The sequence below is a fragment of the Amaranthus tricolor genome, chromosome 8 (genome assembly GCF_026212465.1).
Source record: "Amaranthus tricolor cultivar Red isolate AtriRed21 chromosome 8, ASM2621246v1, whole genome shotgun sequence".
In the NCBI taxonomy this organism is placed as follows: Eukaryota; Viridiplantae; Streptophyta; class Magnoliopsida; order Caryophyllales; family Amaranthaceae; genus Amaranthus; species Amaranthus tricolor.
The window spans coordinates 11,451,950-11,463,916 of NC_080054.1; the positions used below are offsets into that span (position 1 = coordinate 11,451,950).

At 34.9% G+C, this 11,967-nt stretch overlaps 3 pseudogenes; all 3 read right to left on the bottom strand.

Annotated features, from left to right (window-relative positions):
* Window positions 1–7,538: 7,538 nt before the first annotated feature.
* Window positions 7,539–8,656, bottom strand: LOC130820871 (ATP synthase subunit a, chloroplastic-like; annotated as a pseudogene).
* A 137-nt stretch (window positions 8,657–8,793) lies between these two features.
* LOC130821197 (30S ribosomal protein S2, chloroplastic-like) lies at window positions 8,794–9,505 on the bottom strand (annotated as a pseudogene).
* A 295-nt stretch (window positions 9,506–9,800) lies between these two features.
* LOC130821196 (DNA-directed RNA polymerase subunit beta''-like) overlaps window positions 9,801–11,967 on the bottom strand; it is a 6,354-nt pseudogene continuing 4,187 nt past the window's right edge.

Genomic DNA, 11,967 nt, shown 5'->3' on the forward strand with positions numbered 1-11,967 from the left:
GTTTAAAAGCAACATCAGTTCCCTAGACCTATGTGCGCATAGGGAGTCTAGTTTGAGAGGTGCCCCATAGCTCTAAGGCTATGTCGCTCTCGGGTGAAGCTAGTCAATATCTCAATGACAATTCGCTTCAAAAAACAGGGAGCAGGGAACAGTGTTCCTCAACTCCGTCAATGACCAGCTCGCAAGCCCGATCCATTGACCATATCATAATATCAGCATAAGTATTCACAACAACATTTGTCTCAACAATATCCAATTCAAAAGAGCTTTAGTAAAAAGTTTATTTTCAAGAAAGTAGTCTGGCCAGACCCTTTAAGAGACTGCTACTACTCACCAACAAGACGCTTCAAAGAGCCGTGATCGATTCGCGGCTAACAGCTAGAATTGTTCCTCGATGACGTCGCCTCCTGAAGCACAACAAACATAACATCACAACAAAGCGTTCGATACTACAAACTAGGTTCATATAACTCATTGTATCTCCTCCTATGATCGCATCTTAGTTCCATCTTCGATTCTAATAATTCTAATTTCAAAGATTACGCAAGTTCTAATTCTAACCCCAACATATATAAAAAAAAAATATAACCTTGTTTAAGACTAGCTTATAACCTTGTAACGATCATACGTCTCCACAATTTCCTTTGTATTTCCAATTCAAACACTTCTAGTTCATTTAACTCAAACCAAGAAACTAAACAAGATTAACCAGCTATCCTAAAAGAAGAATACAACTAATTTATTCATTCAACTAATAACTTTCACACGAACCCTGATACTTTCGAGAATAACCAATCATATAAAATCAAGGGCTATACCCAACACTTACAATTACCCAACTATTAAATAAATAGTTACAACAAAGAACTATCCACCACTAGCAAATTCACATGAATCAACTAACATTTAAGAACATCAAGTTTCCATAAACTTTCCACATTCAATATCCTATCGATATCCTAATCTTCGTAAATTCATACTAATTAATAATTCCACAATTAAGTTCTTATCACCACTTTGACCTATAATTATCAGTAACGACATTCAAATCCAAATTCTCACCACTACCTATACACCATCAAGACACTACGAATCCATTCCCACAAATTGTTTCACAAGTATCTGGTATTATATCTAAGAGTATCATTCTATTCAATTATTCACCATTATCATAACTTGTCACAACTCTTAGTTCCTAACAATAATTCAGCAGCTAAATATACATATCCAACAGCTAGTCTCAATCAACAAAACTCATCTAATTTAGGAATCCCGTAATTGTTTTAGGACACCTTCTACTAAAACAGGCATAACTCACTCATACTGAAACCAAATGAGACGATTTAAGTGGCTACGCGTCCATTATTCAGAGCTCTACTATTCTTATTTAGACACTAAAACCCAGAAACAATTAGAACGATCCCAAAATAGCCAAAACAGAAGGTTCGTTATGGATTTTTATGACAGCCTGCTAGTATTTCACTATTTTGAACATATCTCTCTCATATAAACTCATTTTGGAGCGATTGAAGTGCCCACGTGATCGCGACTCGAAGCTCTTAAAATCTCATGCAGACACCAAAACCCCAAAACGACTCTAACTAATTCAAAAACAGCAACACAAATTCGGACAGAACAAAATGGAACCTCATTGTCGATCTTTATGACAGTCTACTAGTATTTTGGACATAACATCCTCATACGAACTCATCTCGGGGTGATTCAAGTGTCCACACGACCGCGACTCAAAGTTCTACAAATCTCAAGCAGACATAAGAACCTAAAAATAATCAGAACCATCCCCAAAATGGCCAAAACAGAAAGTTCGGTTTACGAACTGAAATTTCAGAACCCCAAATACTCAATTTGATACTAGAACTCAAATAACCCAAATAACCAATTCTAATCAACACTAAAAACAACTCAATTACTAATTGAATCCATATAATCATCTTAAATTCAAGTTGATACCTAAATTTAAATCAAAGACCCAAATTCAATCCACAAATACCAAACTACCTTAAAACATTAAATTAATACTTTAAATAGAATAGTTTGTGGATTACCTCAATCACCATTGAAGGAAGAGGAAGGAGTTGGTATGGTGGTGCGGCCCACCGTGTGTGATGGTGAAGGAAGGCTGCGTGGGGCTAGCATCACAGCAGCTTGTTGCTGTTTGGAGGCACAAAGCAGCAGTTATTGCTGCTAGGTGGGTGGATCACGGCTAGTTGCTGCCGCCTGCTACTTGTGGAGGACAGGGAGGTGTCGGTTGCTGCTTGTGGAGGAGGAGGCAGCTGCTAGTGGAGGAGAAAATGAGCAAGGGCTGTTGAGGAGGGAGATACAGCCGTGGGGAAGAGGGTGAGGAAGTGAGGCGTGTTGGTTTGAATGTGAGGGCAAGGAGTGTGTCGATTGAATTTCAATGTGAGGGAAGAGGTATGTCTGTTTATAGATGGTAAAATGGGTTTATTTTTAGCTTTGACCCGTTAAATTCTATTAAAGTCGTCTTATCGTAAAACAGTCTTATATAAGACATGCTGTAAGGGTATAATAGACGATTTATGAAATAAGTAAATGGGTAGTATGAAATTGGATTTCATTTAGGAATCTATTTTTCAATACTTTATTTAAATTTATTTTTATAAAGATAAGATAGTAATCAATTAATAAAATATAATCAAAATACACTTTTATCGAAGTATTCTTTATACGAATTTTATACATTAAATAAAATATACCTCTTTCTTGAAAATGTTAACAAATGAAATACTTGAGTCAATATTATCAAAATAATAATATTATTACTCGAATTAACTTACTTAATAACCCCAATCAGCTTAATAAACTTATAATTAAGCTTTATTAAATATAGTCTATTTCACACAAAGCGTCGAAAATAGGGACCACTGGCTCTGGTAACCACCTGTAACACCCTAGAATTTCCGACCCCTTAACGAAACCAAAACCGTAAACGACGGGAGGAAATTCGGGTGTTACATAAAAGAAAAGGAAAGAGAATCTAGGTAAACGTTAAATATTAACTTTTAAAAAGGTGAGTGGAAATTTTGGCAGCATCTGCATTAAAACTGTGCGCCTTTGTAGAAAACAAAAGTTAATTAAGAAGCTAATAAAGTAAAGGCACTAACGGCCTATCAAAACTATGTCACGGCGGAATGATTCGTCGCCGGCTTCTCAAATCAACATGCCAAACCTGGATCGTGGTTCCAATGTCGACGTTTGCGTTTTAAAAGAGACTTAACTCCTTAAAACCATACAGAATTATAAACTACGCAGCGGAAATACAAATATACGAGGGAGGAAACAAGGCCTCGTAACAAAACATATTCAACCAAAGTTTACAAAAGATAACAAGAGCTACAAAATCGAAAGATGGCGACATGACACAAGTTATGCTTCGCCCTCATCACTCTCCCCAAATGCAATGCAATGCAAAAGAAGCTCCAGTACCTGCTACGCCAGTCTATAATCCTCCTACTGCTCGACATTCGACCAAAGGCCAATGTGTCATAGCAGGACAATCATAGAAAGTCATCAACTATCAAACATAAACACAAACACGTACACGTCAGTAACTAACATCAAATATAATAAGGCCAACTACTAGATAGCATTATATCATAAAACAACATAAGATGATTTCATAAAACGCAAACACGTACACGTCAGTAACTAACATCAAATATAATAAGGCCAACTACTAGATAGCATTATATCAAAAAACAACATAAGATGATTTCATGAAACGCAAGCACAGATAGTAACCGTTTATCGGCCACTTATACTTCTGAATTTCATTACGTGCTTTCCAACCCTAACCATGTGCTCTTGGGTAGAATGTAGGTCTTCACGCTCCTCTTTTCAAACATAAACTCCTGCAAAATACGTATAGTATCAACTCGACCAAGGCATTAACAAAATACCTAACACATGACCTTATAGAGCCTTTCTATCTTAAGGTAAGTGTGATCATAGTCTGTAATACCCTTGAGGTAACTTAACTTAGGCACACTTCTCACCAGCATAAACTATTCTATCAATAAGTACATGTTCTATTAATGAGTAACCGTTCTATCAAAAAGTGAACTTTCTATCAATGTGTAAGCTTTCTATCAAAGAATGAACCTTCTATCATTAAATAATTTTCGATCAATGAATAAATTTTCTATCGCTGAATAACTTTCTATCAGTGGATCTTTCTCTACTTCTTGGCATAGTGACACGGCCAAGGGCGTTATCGGCCATCCGGCGCCCATTGGCAAAGTACGAGCTCATGCCCCCTCCAGCTGGGGTACTAAACTAAAACACTGGGGGTACTAAACCAGTGAAGAGGCCACCATATTGGGGTTTGCAAAGCCCGCATGGTAACACCTCGGCCAAGGGGCGTTATCGGCCATCCTGCGGCCAATGACCCAAGCATGCTCATACCCCCCTTACGGTGGTCCCGTCGAACCTCACCTAGGGGACTAATAAAACAACCGGACATAATCCAGTTAAGTCACGCCAGCTAATCATAATCTAGTACCTTGTCAGATGGGAAGAACTTCCACTCTCAACTATTAATGAGCGCCCTGGGATAGCAGTGCGCCAAAACCCACTGAGCCACTCAATAGAATATGAAATTCACCTTTAAAAGAGTCATTCTAACTCCAATTAGGCATAATCTAATCCTTAAATAAATAAGGGGGGAGTGGTCCCCGCCTCCTACTAACACTTTCATTCTCTATAACTATTCTAAGCGCAAGAATTTCATAGTCGACGGCGTTTCGTATAAGGCGTACTCGCTAGTATCTCAGTTTTGATGCAGTGCATATTATTACAATGAACAATAATGTCTTAAATAAAAATTGCATTTAAGAGTTCGTTACTGCGTGTACGTACATGTAAGCGTCACTGCACGATCAAAAGTCACAAAATCACCCAACTAAGGCTCTACTTTCCTCTTACGAGATGGGCATCAATATAAGTTATGAATTAATAAGTTCCCTTAACTACTTTGACATACCAAACTAAATACCAAATTAACCGCTATCACCCATTCAACATGATTTTTCGATTACTCTAGCACGCACACAACTCATTCAATACACGTCAAAATCATTAACTCAACACAACTTAAGTCTTTCCGTCAATTTAAAGTAGAAGTATGTGTGAATAGTTTCTTTACATTAATTAATTTTGAGCATATCGGCTCGCGTTACCCAAAAATAACTAATCACAACTAAATCTTACAATTTTAATATAACATTAATATAGCGATGAGGCAAATCTTAGAGTTATCGTATCACGATATCATTTGTTACATTCTCCAAAGCTATTAAGAACTATAGTCAAAACAACATGACAATTAACTTAAGCAACCATCGATGATAAGTTGACATTATGCTCTTGGCTTACTAATATCATGTATCTATAACTTCAATAACAGCCTCATAAGGGTATTTGTAATTCACAACAATCAAACCACAACAATTAGTAACTATTATTCCCAATTTAATCAATCAAAATCACTTTCATAGTCAACTAACATCATCACCATTACTAATTATTCACAATAATAACCAATTAACCAAATCTCAAACAACTTTTAAAGTTATTTAATCAATCATCACCAACATATAACACAAAACACACATCATTGGTAATTTCATCTCTAAATACAAGCCCTAATCGTTTCGTGTTCAAAGATAACATATTAATTTACTACCCATACTAAGACTCAAAGAAACTAATACAAAATCAACACACAACCCATAATTTCAAATCAACCTTCAAAACCTAAATCATAAACATGTTTAATTCATCAAACACTCTTACCCACAAAAGATTCAATGAAAATAATACAAGTTCAACACTTTTCATTCACATTTCAAAATCCCCATTCATAAGTACATTAAATCATCAATCAAATTCTTGCCCATAACAAGATTCAATGACAATCATACAAAAATCAGCACCAAACTCATAAACTTTGTTAAAATTGCAATTAGAAACAAGTAAAAGAAAATCAAAACAATGGAATAAGAAGTGGCTTACAATGGTGGGACTAGAACAAGAGGTGAAACTATAGTTAATTATTGTAGTTATGGGGTCGTATATGGAGCTCGGTGACGGTGGGAAAGCCGAAACAGCCGCTGCTGCTGTCAGGGGAAGCAAATGCAGCAGCTCCTGCCCTTGGAGGGAGAAATTGGGCCGGCTGCTGGTGGCTGTCGTGGGGAAGAGAAAACACAACCGGTTGCTGCTGCTAGGCGACCTGCTGCGGTGGTTCTCGTGGGCTGCAGATGGACCGTGAGGGAGAGGAGAGTGACAGAAAGAGAGAAGAGAAAAGAGGGAATGGGAGATGGAGGAAGGTGGACGGCGTGATTGAGTGAGGGAGGGAGTAATACACCCTTAAACCCTAACTCATCCTATCTATTTAATTTACACACTTATTTATTTTTTTGTTTACCTAGGTTCATCTACTTGCGAGGCCCAACTAAGAAACTCACCTTCGTGTGCTCACACATTTCAATAAAATAATTATTTTGATTCAAACCTCTTTATTTAGAAGTCGTAATCGTAATTTTAATATAAATATATGTTAATATTTAAATTCATATACGAAAGGAATTTATTAAAACTACTTCAAAATTAATTTAATATAATTATAAAATACCCAAAAGTCATTAAAATATTAATTAATGACGTCAGAGAATCTTGGGGTGTTACAGAGTGGGTAACACTAATTCTTCATCCTCAAATAAGTCCTTCCCGTGGGTTATTTTCGCAACGAATGAGTAATTGTGTAGGAGCGATATTTTACTATAAATGTGAAAAAGAAACCTGCAAATCTAAGAGTATAAAATTATATGTATTTATCATATTTATTTTTTGAGATTAAACAAAAGGATTCTCAAATAAAAGCGATAATGCTACAACCAATCCATAAATTGTTAAAGCTTCCATAAAAGCTAACTAAGTAATAAAGTACCTCGTATTTTTCCCTCTGCTTCGAGCTGTCTCGCAATACCTTCTACAGCTTCTCCCGCAGCAGTACCTTGACCAACTCCAGGTCCAATAGAAGCAAGCCTTACAGCCAATCCAACAGCAATAACGGAAGCGGCAGAAATCAATGGATTCATGATAAGTTCCTCACACACAGAAAAAAAAAAGAAATATTCATGCAGTCGAAATAACTAAAATAAAAACGCCAAATTGAAATAATAAATAATAATATTATAGAATCATTCGATCACTAGAAAGATTTAATCTTTTATTAGTTCCTATTTGTTGAGTCTTTCTGAATTAATACAACCCAAGTTTTCCATTTATTTTTTCTAATCATTAATCATTCTTCGATCTTTTTCGTTATTTTATTTCTTTATTCATGCAATTCGCAGTCCTAAACAAAATAGAAGAACTTCATTTGGTATCCGAAATTTAAGAAATTTAAGTAGGGCAAATGAAATATCCATTCATATATAACTTGCCAATCTCTAATATAAAATATACATATGTTTCTTCAATAACGTAAATCTGATTCTATTTTTAATTCAATCGGATTTTCTAATCATTCTTCGAACCATCTAATATGCAAGAATTAACTTAAATAGTCATTAGATTCCACATACCTGCGGCACCCCTTCTCTGCTAACCAACGCCTTTTTTTCTTTTTTATTTTACACTTCTCGCTCGAATCTTTCTTTTTTTGTATTCCAGTTAGATTGTATGAATTTTTACATTTATATGTTCTAGATAACATAGATTATCTTGATAGAATATCTTGATACATAGATATATTACCTGGATCTAAACTAAACGATAGACTCTTCCTAACACTAATCAATGATGACCCTCCATGGATTCGCGTATATAGTAAGCAGCTAAAGTTGCAAAAATAAGAGCCTGAATACCACTTGCAAATAAATTCAAGAAACATGACAGGTATAGGAACCACTAAAGGTACCAAAGAAACAAGAACAACTACTACTAATTCATCCGCTAATATATTTCCGAAAAGTCGAAAACTAAGTGATAGAGGTTTTGTGAAATCTTCTAAGATGTTACTGGGTAAATGAATTGGGGTTGGTTGAATGTATTTACCAAAATAACTTAATCCTCTTTTTGTAAGACCCGCATAGAAATAGGCTACTGACGTGAGTAAAGCTAAAGCAACAGTCGTATTTATATCATTGGTGGGTGTGGCTACTTCCCCATGAGGTAATTGTATGATTTTCCTAGGCAAAAGAGCCCCTGACCACTTCGAAACAAAAATAAATAGAAACATAGTCCCAATGAAGGGAACCCAAGGACGATACTCTTCTCCAATTTGATTTTTGCTCACGTCTCGAATGAATTCAAGGACATATTCAAAGAAATTTTGACCGCCAGTCGGAATAGTTTGTGGACTCCGAATAGCTATAGCAGCTGAACCTAATAAGATAGCAATTACAACCCAAGAAGTTATAAGTACTTGGCCATGAATTTGGAAAGCTCCTATTTTCCATTAGAAATGTTGGCCTACTTCCACACCAGATATATCATATAACCCCTTTAGTGTGTTAAGTGAATATGATGGAATATTCATATTGTCCTCTAACAGAAATATAACTTAAAAGAAATTATTTTGATTCAACCATCGGTTTCGCGACTTGTTTACTTCAATTTTCTATTTAAAATACCGATTAATTAAATAAAATTAAATAAATATCATATTCCAAGTTTTTAACTAGTTTTTGAGATTCAGGATATAGGAACCGATATAGAACTTAGCAAATCCATTTTTGATTTTATTATGAATCAAGGATTTCTTATATAGCTAGAGCAACCTTCACAAATTGCAAATACTAATATAGTAAGAATTAATCGAATTGAAGCTATAGCATCATCGTTTGCTGGAATCGAAATATCTGCGAGATCGGGGTCACAATTTGTATCGATTAAACAAATCGTTGGAATTCCCAAAGTAATGCATTCTCGATGGGCTGTATATTCTTCTTGTTGATAAACGATGATTACAATATCCGGTAATCTTGTCATAAACTTGATCCCGCCCAAATATGTTTGTATGTGAGATAATTGTCTCTTCAACACGGTTGCGTCTCTCTTTGGAAGACGAGCGAGTCTCCCTGTCTTTTGTTCCATTCTCAAGTCCCTAAATTTTTGAAGTCACGTTTTTACCGTGGACCAATTCGTTAACATAACCCCCCAGCCACTTTTTATTAACATAATGACAGCAAGCCCGTATTGCAGCCCATGCTAATGAATCAACTGCTTTATTTTTTGTCCCTAAAATTAAAAATTGTTTTCCTATACTTGATGCATCACAAACTAAATCACAAGCCTCTGATAAAAAACGTGCAGTTCTAATAAGATTAATAATATGAATACCTTTACATTTTGCAGAGATATAAGGCGACATTCTAGGATTCCATTTACGAGTACCGTGACCAAAATGAACTCCTGCTTCCATCCTCTCTTCCAAATTGATGTTCCAATATCTTCTTGTCATTTCTCCCTACACTTTCTCTTTTTTTAATAAAGAGATGAGATATTTTGAAATAAATAATTATTCCAAGGGAATCTTCTTTTCTACCACGAATTGGCCATTGATATACGACGCAAACCATTAATTCCTTTCTATTTCGTTATTTTTTGAATTTCTTTATTTTATTACTAATTTTTTTATTGTTAAATTAAATAACCATAACAAATACATAAAAGATAAAAAAGATGAATCTATTCTATTAAACCCTAAAAATCATTGTTGTTTTGATGTATCACAGAAATTCTTTGAAAGATAAGAATCAAACAATTCTCTGTGGTAAAACAAAATATCTCTCATTTCTCCCTCAAATAGATTCTTTTTTTTATCAACGGAATACCCTTATGTTGACTTGAACGGTGTATGACTCCTTTGAATCCGATCCCAACAGGTATCATTCCCCCTAGAACAACATTTTCTTTTAGTCCTTTCAACAAATCGATACAGCCCCGGAGAGCCGCTTTTGCTAAAACTCTAGCTGTTTCTTGAAAACTCACTTCGGATATAAAACTTTGCGTATTCAAAGATGCTCGAGTTATTCCCAATAAGGTAGCTCGATAACATATTGCTTCGTCCAAAGCGCGCCCCGTTCGTTCTGCCCGAAACAATCCAATAAGTTCTTCGGGCAAAAAAACATTAGACATTCCATCTTCTGAAACCAAGACTTTTGATGTTATTTAACGTACAATAATTTCTATATTCCTATTATGTATATGCACCCCTTGTGATCGATAAACCTTTTGGATCTTATTAACCAAAGAGATACGACTTTGCGCTATAGTTAGCTTAGCCCCAATCAAGAATCCCCAAGGAATTCCAAGAATTCGTCTTATACGTTCGTTCAAACCATCTATCCTCTTTTCTAGATTCATAGATATTGAATCAATGGAACGAACTTCTAAAACTTGTTCCACCTTTGGAAGACCTTGCGTTATGTCACTAGACATCTATATTTCACATATAAATGTAACTAATGTATCCCCCTCATAAACAATTGATCCATAATGACCATGAACTGTTGCTCCCGGAGTAGCCAAATAGGGCTTAGCCAATCTTATTACTACGGAGTCAAATTGAACAATTATAACTTGAAGAAAATTCTAATGAAGAAAATTATCCAAGATAATTTTTGTGGATGTCTCTTCAAAAAAATTATAATGAAGAAAATACCAATTCAATTTCAATGGATTCAAAAGGATGTTACTACACGGATCGAGATTAAAAATATTTCCATTTTCATCCATTAAATAATACGGATATTTAATTAGTTGAAAGGTTTGTTTTAAATTTTCAAGTTGCAAATAATTAATTATCAAGATCTGATTTTGAGTTATTAAATGGTAAAATGAAAAAAAAAAGAGAAATTGGAAGGGCTATCCCTAAAGAACCAAACGAATTACTAATTGAACTTAGGGAATCTTTTTGAATTGATTCTTTGTGAGATTTCACACCTTTGGATGGTAATGGACCTATTCGAAAACAATTGGATGATGAAAAAATTATACAAAATTGAAATTCTTTGTTTATACCCAACAACGTATGAACAGTTCTTTGATTTTGGTTAAATGATTTTTGAAGTTTTGTCTTTGAATAAATGGAATAAAATGGATTCATATTGGTATGATTTGATCCCTCATTTTTTTCTAATAATGGATCATCTCGTTTCCCGATATATGAAATATGGGATTTCACTAAATGAATCCTTAGAAAATCTTGAATCATACCGTTTGTTTTTACTTCAACAAAAGAAGCACGGGCCTCTTCAATAGAAGAACTTTTTTTATTTTGATTCCAGTTCAATACTAAACAAGTACGTAGTAATTGAATACTTGTGTTAGAAATTTCTCTAGTGGCTTTGCCATTTCCATAAAGGATATAATTGATAACACGAAGTTGCACATTATCCCTTTCGTACAACAAATATTGAGGGAAAAATTTTGTTAAATTGATACCGTACGTTATTTCATATGGGACTACTGGTCTAACCAAAACAAAAGATTTTTTCTTAGTAGGGGTGATCGATTGGACATAGATCCAATTTTTCAAATCTTTTGAGTTCTTGGAATTTGTTCTGCCTGGTGTTATCAAAATGCCACTATGTTGGGATATTTTATTTGTCTCCCTAGGAAAATGTATATCTTCAGAAAAAGTTTTAAGTTCAATCTTTTTTTTCCTCTCCACTCGGACCATTCCGCCCACTCGGCTTCTTATATTTAAAGTGATTTGTGTATGTACTCCAATGATACTATTGTTGCGTACCATTATGGACGAAGATCCGGGTAAGATATGAACTTCTTCGAGAATGAAAAAACATCGATCTACTTTCATTTGATATTTTGGTCGAAATTCTTTGACTCCTCGATACTCAATCAAATCTTCTTTTTTAACGATTGAATGCATTTCAGTAGTCCCATATTTAGTAATTCCCG